The 8,767-nt window shown below is 35.1% G+C and overlaps 1 pseudogene; it reads left to right on the top strand.

Moving 5' to 3' along the window:
• LOC147393442 (3,9-dihydroxypterocarpan 6A-monooxygenase-like) lies at positions 1 to 2,257 on the top strand (annotated as a pseudogene).
• Positions 2,258 to 8,767: the final 6,510 nt, after the last annotated feature.

Raw genomic sequence — 8,767 nt, 5'->3', positions numbered from 1 at the left:
AGAGTGCAACAACCACCGTGGTGATGGACCTCGACCTCCTCTACTACACCATTATCTTCTTAATCTCGGCCATTTTGGCTCAAACAATCTTCTTCTCTATGACCCAAAGAACAAAGCGTCTCCCACCGAGCCCAATAGGCCTACTAATCATCGGCCACCTCCATCTCTTAAGCAATATTCCTTACCGATCTTTCCTTAAACTCTCAACATTAATTCATCTACGCCTTGGTTCACTCCCTTGCATTGTTGCCTCGTCCCCCCAAGTTGTAAAAGAGCTCCTTGTGACCAATGATGCCACTTTTGCAGCTTGTCCCGTAAACATTGCCATCAATTATCTTACATATAACTCTTTAGGCTTCTCTTTCACTCCCGATGAACCATATTGGAAGTTCATGAAGAAGGTTAGTATGTCTCAACTCCTTGGCGGCCGAACTCTAACCCAACTTCAGCCCATTCAACGTGATGAGATATGTCAATTAGTTCAATTGTTAGTAAACAAGTCCAATGCTTGTGAAACTGTGAACTTATCTGAAGAATTTATGAAGCTTTCCAACAATACAATTTCTAGAATGATGCTTGGTATTAAGTGCACCGGAGCGGATGACCAAACCAAGGAGATTCGGACTCTAGTTAGAGAGGTGACAGAGATTTTCGGTCAATTTAATCTTTCAGATTTCATATGGTTTCTCCGAAATCTCAATTTGCAAGGATTGAAGAAGAGATCTCGTAATGTTCATCGTCGATACAATGATTTTCTTGAAGCAATTATAAAGGAGCGTGAACAAAGTAGAAATGATAACAAGAAGATGGGTAATGATAATGGTGTGATGGATTTTCTTGATATCTTACTCAATACATCTGAAGATGAAAATACATAGATAAGAGTAACTAGAGACAACATCAAGGCTTTTATGTTGGTAAGTTCCTTTCATCATCTTCTATATAGTATAACAAATATTGTGGTCTGACATGCATCTTGTGGAGGGAAAGCTCACTTCTACCGATCAAGACTGATAAACTACAAAGAATAAAACAGAGAAAACAAAGAACTCAAAAAAATTTAGGTGGTTCAGCAAAATTGCCTACATCCACGGGTGATGATGATAATTCTTTTTCGATGAAAACTGCAAAAATGCAAAGCAACTTTTATAGTTTCTGAACTTGGGATACATATGGCATCCTAGGGAAAAATAAGCATATTTTAATTATGAAAATGCCCCCATATCCCCAGATACAAGATACCCCTAAAAAACTCGAGTTAGGGCCATAAACCAACTCATCTTTCATCGATGTAATTGTCAACTCTCGTGTATTATTTTGTAAAACATCATTTTTTTTTTTTTTGGTGGAAAGTGCCTCCAAATACTGATTCAAATCTAGTATATATGATGTATCAATATATGCATTGCTTCTGATATCTAATACTCTTTGTAGGATTTCTACTCCTAAAATTTGCTCTAGATTAATAAGTATGTGTATCAATATATGGGTTGCATTTGATGTCTAATAATTAACTTCTTGTAGGATTTCTTTACTGCTGGATCCGACACATCTGCTTCTTCGATTGAATGGGCATTTTCAGAGCTCATCAACCATCCAATTATATTTAATAGAGCACGAGAAGAGATCGATTTTGTTGTGGGTAAGAGTAGAATGGTTGAAGCGTCTGATGTTCCACATCTTCCATACCTTCAAGCCATATTCAAGGAATCACTTAGACTTCACCCACCAGTCCCAATGTTCACAAGAGAATCAACTAAAGATAGCAACATCACTGGCTATCACATCCCAGCAAAAACAGCTCTCTTTGTAAATGTGTGGTCCATTTGTAGAAACCCAAACATTTGGAAAGACCCACTTGAGTTCCAACCTGAAAGGTTCTTGGCCCATGGCGATCAAGGTAACAATCAGACCAATCAGATGGATGTTAGGTCAACATTATAATCTCTTGCCATTTGGAGCTGGGAGGAGGCTGTGTCCAAGTATATCCTACACGTTAAACGAGGTCCCGACGGTGTTGGCTGTAATGATCCAGTGCTTTTATTGGAAGACAGTGGGTCTTGATACTAAGGTTAAGCACACGATGATCGATATGACTGAACAGTCTGGATTGACAGTTCCAAGGGCCCATCCTCTTAATCTTCTCCCAATTGCCCGCTTGAATCCATTCAGCACTGTTGTGGACTAGGACGTCAATCTCAGTACAAAGGTGCATGAGACACTTCAAATCACTATGGGTATAATCACAATAAGGCAAGTTGTGGTGTACGGTAAGAGATTTATTTGAGTATTTAAATAGGAATATTATCCGTTAGGATTCTCGTGACTTAGCTGATCCCAAGTTCTCTAGAATAAGGCATAATTTGTTGTTCTGTCAATTGGTATTTTATAATATAAATAGTTTTAAAACTCCAACTTTGTGCAATCTTTCAAGAAATTTGGAAGTCCTCAGTCCAAGAAGTTGAGAACCAAATGACAAGTGCAATGAGTTATTCAACATGTGAAAAGGGGAACACCTAAATATATAGAGAACAGTAACTTTCTTTCGAAAAGGGAAAATGCTGGAATGACACAAACGGAGATGCAAAGATGACAAAAATGATGTGGTGGAACGCACATAACCTTAGATGTTTTCAGAGGTAGAGCCAGGATTTTCCTGTATTGAGGGCAAAATATGGTTAGTTGTATAGTGAAAATGAATGGTTTTAGTGAGAAATTAAAAGGTTTTTAGTTAGAAATTGAATAAAATGATATCTAGGTCCAATTAATATTTGAGAAGTCTTATTCAAGAGGCAGTGTCATCAACAAAAAATTGAAGAGGTGAGGGAGTGGGGACAAATGGGGCATGTAATTAGTTGAAAATATAGGAGTGTCTCAAAGTTCTGTGGGGACAAATGGGGAATGTCATTCGTATTTTCAAATAAAAGTTTGGCCTCACGTTGAAGCTCTCTGTTGAACAAATGGTTGAGATGATATAGGTTTTCAAGAAAAATGTACCTCTAGAAAAAAAAAATATTATTGGTTCCTAGGCGATCAGTATTGATTTTTAGGAAATATTCGTTATTCCTCTTATCTCAATTGTTTTTTTGATGAAGGAGTTGGAATCTAGCGTTTTCAAAAATAATAAAATGAAAAATGAAAGTGATGTAATTTTCCATAGGCAGATTTGTGACTTATAATCTAGGACATTGAATGCATTTTTGGATGTGTGGTTTGATTCGAATTATCCAACTAATTAAAAAAGTATTCTAATGAAACTTATAAAACATTAATAAGATAGAGGCAGGGGTGAAGCCAGGATTTTCCGATAGTGGGGACAAACTATGGTTAGTTGTATAGTGAAGATGAATGGTTTTATGGAGAAATTAAGAGGTTTTTAATTAGAAGTTGAAGAAAATGATATTAGGTCATTTCCAATTAATATTTGAAAAGTCCCTGCCAAGAGACAATGTCATCAACAAAAAATTGAAGAGGTGAGGGAGTGGGGACAACTGGGGTATGTAATTAGTTGAAAATATAGGGGTGTCTCGAAATTCTGTGGGGGCAAAAATTGGAGGGAGGTGATGGTGTAAGGGCAAATGGGAAGAGAAGTGAGGGAATGGGGACAATGGGGCACATAATTAGTTGAAAATATAGGGGTGTCTCAAAGTTCTATGGGGGCAAAAATTGTTGGGAGGTGACGGTGTGTGGGCAAATGGAGAGAGAGGTGAGGGAGTGGGGACAAATGGGGCATGTAATTAGTTGAAAATATATGGGTGTCTCAAAGTTCTGTGGGGGCAATTGCCCCCACCAGCTCCTTACTAGCTCCGCCCCTGGATGTTTTTTACTTGAATCTCGCCGAAAAACATCTACAGTAATGTGCACGACACCCCATCATTTTGTCACCTTTGTGTCTCTGTTTGTGTCACCCCAACACAACTCTTCGAAAAAACAAACAAGATACTACCCATCATTTGCATTCGATTGACTATAACTCTTTTTTTTTCCATGAATTTATCAAAATTCATCTTTGACCCAATTCTACTTCATAGGTGTTAGAAAAAACCCTAAGATCCGAAGTATAAATCAACAAGAACACAAGAATCTCACAAGACACATGATACATGTGGTTCGGTCAAAGCATCAACCTACGTCCACGAGCAAAAACGACGATTTCACCATGATAATCAAAGAAAAACTAGGTTACAATTTCTCTCTGCCTCTCATATATCTCTCACCACTCCTTTAGGATTTCATCTCTTACCCTTTATATACTTAAGCTTACAAAGAGGTTAAACGGGTCGGATCCAAAAATCAAACCAAATGGGCCCAATAGTTTGTTTGGGGGCAAACGGGTCATACGAATTGTTAACAATCATCAAAAGATCTGGATTGAATCTACGACAACTCTCCATATACAAGAATAGAAGACATAACCCAACAAAAGGTTTTCTAAAGTGTTTTGTTTTTAAATGAAATTTATAACATGCCAAACAATAAAATATATAACCCCATCTTCAATCATAAGGATAGATATGATTTCTGGGGAAGTAGAAGATGATGGATTTTTGGGAAGAAACTTTTTTCTACAAAGATTAAGATAGGGTCAGAAAACATAGATAAAAGATAAGGTTGAACAGATTGAAAATAAATTATCCGAGGTTGAAGTGCAAGATGGAAGAATTTTGGGGGGGAAATCAATTGCTTTTAAGTTATAGGTTGAAGATTATGGCAAGTAGGGGACATTTCATTAGTTAGTGAAAGAAGACCATGGTCAAAGTAACATGTCAATATGTTCTCCAAAACTTGGTGAGATTAGGGTTGTCAATGGATCAATTACGGTTAGGTTCCTACAAGAATAATCATGACTTCTAGCGATGGTCATGACTGTCGCTATAGGGTGATACGACCGTCGATGTATGTTGCATCGATAGTCATGTTCTCATCGCCACACGTCAATGTTTCCCTTGTCAATAATAGCTTTAGAGACAGCCATATCAACCAGCCGTTGGTATTTCCCTATTTTCTGGGAAATGTTTTGCATGTGAGAAAATTTTTAATAGAGAAAATGTTTTTTTTTTTGTGCTTCTTTACACATTTACCGATTGACTTTACAATCGTTGCAATATGCTATTTTTTTTAAAAAAAAAGTTTAAAATAATTAAAATCAATATATTTTGATGAATGCATCCACACAACTTACTTGTCTACGTCAATCAGCCTCAAATTGGATTGGGCTTCCAAAAAAACCCGAAGGTCAAGTTGAGGCCGAGTTAGGCAAATGACTATGATTTTTTTATACTCTACTTGAACTATTCTAATAATCAAATCACTATATATTTAAGCTTGGAATGAGTGCTCTAGATTTGTTAGGGGAATTACTTCTTAAACCTTCTTTTAATTATTTTTTCCTTAAGAAAATTCAAGCATTTTTCAATTTTGCCCATGCATTAAGCTTTCAGTAATTTTGCAACCTTGGTTTTCTAGTAATTGTCTAATTCTCCTAATCTTGACCATTGGTCCTCACAAAGTCTCAATTACCTTCTTATTCATAACTTGTTAAGACTCCATTAAGATAATTGAACTTGAAGTCCATCACTCTTACTTTTAATCTAAGGTCTTTCTTCATAAGTTTCATGTCATTTGAGTAAGATCAAGGGATCTTAACCCTTTTGCCCATCTATGAGAATTCTCTAACATCCCAAGAGCAATTCTCTTACTTTCAAATTGTTAGAACTTTATCCAATGCAATTGACTAAAAGGCCCCAACTTCATTTTGCTAATTATTTGTCATTGCTCTTAATTTTTCTAGAGTTTGACCAAGTCCAAAGGATCATGACATTCTTACCCTTCAAAAAGAACTCTCTATGACCTTGTGAGCTTTTACATATTTATCCTTTGAATCATGACTAGTGCAACTCAAAGAGGTGAGAATGACCATCAAAGACAATTTTATTGAGGATAATCAAAATCATTTATTGAGGGTTTTTGGGAATATTTTTAACCTATGAAACTATGACACTTATATCTGCAAGGATCTCCCAAGGGCCTATCAAGTAAATAGAAAAAAAAGTTTAGGATTTCAAAGTTCTTCACAATTCTTTTTTTGCCTCCTTCTACCATTCCAAAATTTTATTCTAATACCTACTCATACTACTAGAAGCCTTAAAACAAGAAAAAGAAATAAAGAAAAAAAAAAGATTAAGATAGGACGAGAACCATTAAATTCTATTTTTATTAGTTGATTTCTCCAAATCCCACTTCTATCTCTCCCTTTCTTTATTTTCAAGCACTTTAAATTTCAAGGCAATGTAGTGTAATTTTATTATTTTTTAATGGCTTAATTAGGAAGAGAGGAATCTTCCATTTTCTAAGTCCCTAGTAAATTCCTTAAGGAATATTTAATTTCAATAGCAATTATTTTTCAACTAGTTACTTTCAATTCCAAGTATTGGCCAAACTTAGTGGTCGAGACAAGGTGCCCAACACCTTCCTTAACTCAGAACCGAACCTTTTTAACCTTAACATCATAGGTTAGACCAGAATTTGAGTCACCAATTTGTTGAAAATATAGATTTTAAAAATCTTTTTTGTGATGTTCAATCACACCTTAAACTCTTTGAATGGTGGCAACTCTTAAACTCAAGTAGATGAGCTTAAAATCCATTGAACCTCACATATCTACACCTTTTTCACTTGTCTCACCAACTTAAACATTAAGTGTCAATAATGCATAAGTACGTAAATGCCCTTTTTGGTTTTGTCATGTTTTATTGCATACACTCAACTAAAGCTTATTAAACCCTACCAAAACATCCCTACCAAAAAATTCTATCAAAGTTCAATTGAATCTACATCACTAAACTAATTTTATTGAAAAATTCTTCAAAAGATCGTGTTTTGATCCATTTGTATGGGATAATTGAAACGTAAATTAATCGAAATTATATTAAATGATCATGATGATCAGATTAAAATGCAAAAATAAAGTAAATTAATCGAATAGCCAGATCCTGATCCATCAGATGGTAATATTTTACTCTTGTTTTATTGTATCATAAGGATAGGTTGGTTGCATCCTTATTACTACAAAATTTTAAAATTACAAATCAACAAGGTGACAAGAAAATTTATGGATTTCATCAACTCTTTTATCACCTATGTATAAGTTTAGTTGCCCATTGGACCAACTCTTTACTGTACAATTGTGCTGGACCAAGACAAAACCCATCACGGCATAATGGGATTGATCCCACGGTGTCCCACTTTGTCGGATATAGAGAAATCGAATGATACATAGTATTAAGACCACTTTTTGCTCGCGGCACCTACTTACTCGTTTAACCTATCGTTCTTATGGGTGTATACAATAATTATTTAATTATTAGTTTCACCCTCCGATGGTAATATTTTACTCTTGTTTTATTGTATCATAAGGATAGGTTGGTTGCATCCTTATTACTACAAAATTTTAAAATTACAAATCAACAAGGTGACAAGAAAATTTATGGATTTCATCAACTCTTTTATCACCTATGTATAAGTTTAGTTGCCCATTGGACCAACTCTTTACTGTACAATTGTGCTGGACCAAGACAAAACCCATCACGGCATAATGGGATTGATCCCACGGTGTCCCACTTTGTCGGATATAGAGAAATCGAATGAGACATAGTATTAAGACCACTTTTTGCTCGCGGCACCTACTTACTCGTTTAACCTATCGATCTTATGGGTGTATACAATAATTATTTAATTATTAGTTTCACCCTCCGAATTGTTTTAACACTAAATTATAACCTACCAAACATTTTCAATACAATTTGGTATGTACATATTGAACACATTTTTAAAACTAACCTTCCAAAATGGTATCAAAGATCCCACCAATTTCTCCATGATTGGGTTTTTGCATAAAAACCATCCATACCTTTCTACTAATGCCCACTTTTGTCTAGGTCATTACACTTAGTACCCCTCTCAAATGATTATCTCAAAAATCTTTAAACTACCCTTAACATGGTTTACCAATTGAAATGGATTAATTACATAAACTTAGACCACTAACCTAGGAAAAATAGTTTATGATTCTACATGTTTCTTTTAATCTTCTTTTCCTCACTCGTGATTAATAATGAGCTCATTGACCTAGAAAATGTGACTCCCTTTTAAAAGCTAATACAAAATCTCATGTTAGATCTCGAGGCACTAAGTGGTGCCTCAAAATTTCAACATGATCTCTTCTATTTATATTAGCATTCCAAGGCATTCAACATGTACCTGATAAACGACAAACATTATCCTACATATATACAAACAAAATATAATACTAGCGGAAGCCTATATACATCTAATAACGTATGATAAATCAGAGTGTGAAAGAAGAAATTTATATGCAAGATTATACAGAAACTCCTCACTCTAATAAAATTCATAACGCTCAAAACCAAAATCTATCTTACTACCTAGACAACCTAACGCCACTAGGTATAGTCCAGTGCTTACCATGAAAAGGACTCTGGTTGTCTATTTGACCTATCAGATAATCCTCACTCATACTCTACACTTGTCTCGCCAAGCTCCAGATCTGAAACTAAAAAGAATGGAGAAGAAAATGGTAAGTAACAATGGTTACCCAATAAAGATGAAAATAATTTATGTCAATAACCTCTCCTAATATGAATGAATAAACATACTGAATCATTTTAAAATATGCAAAGTTTTACAAAAGAAATTACGATTAACTAGTATATATAGCTAGGGATGAGCAATTAAATATTTTAAAACT

The sequence above is a fragment of the Akebia trifoliata genome, chromosome 10 (genome assembly GCF_017979445.1).
Source record: "Akebia trifoliata isolate Shusen 1 chromosome 10, ASM1797944v1, whole genome shotgun sequence".
NCBI classification, from domain to species: domain Eukaryota; kingdom Viridiplantae; phylum Streptophyta; class Magnoliopsida; order Ranunculales; family Lardizabalaceae; genus Akebia; species Akebia trifoliata.
Note: the sequence above shows the minus strand (reverse complement) of the source record. Positions and strands in the feature narration are given on the sequence as shown.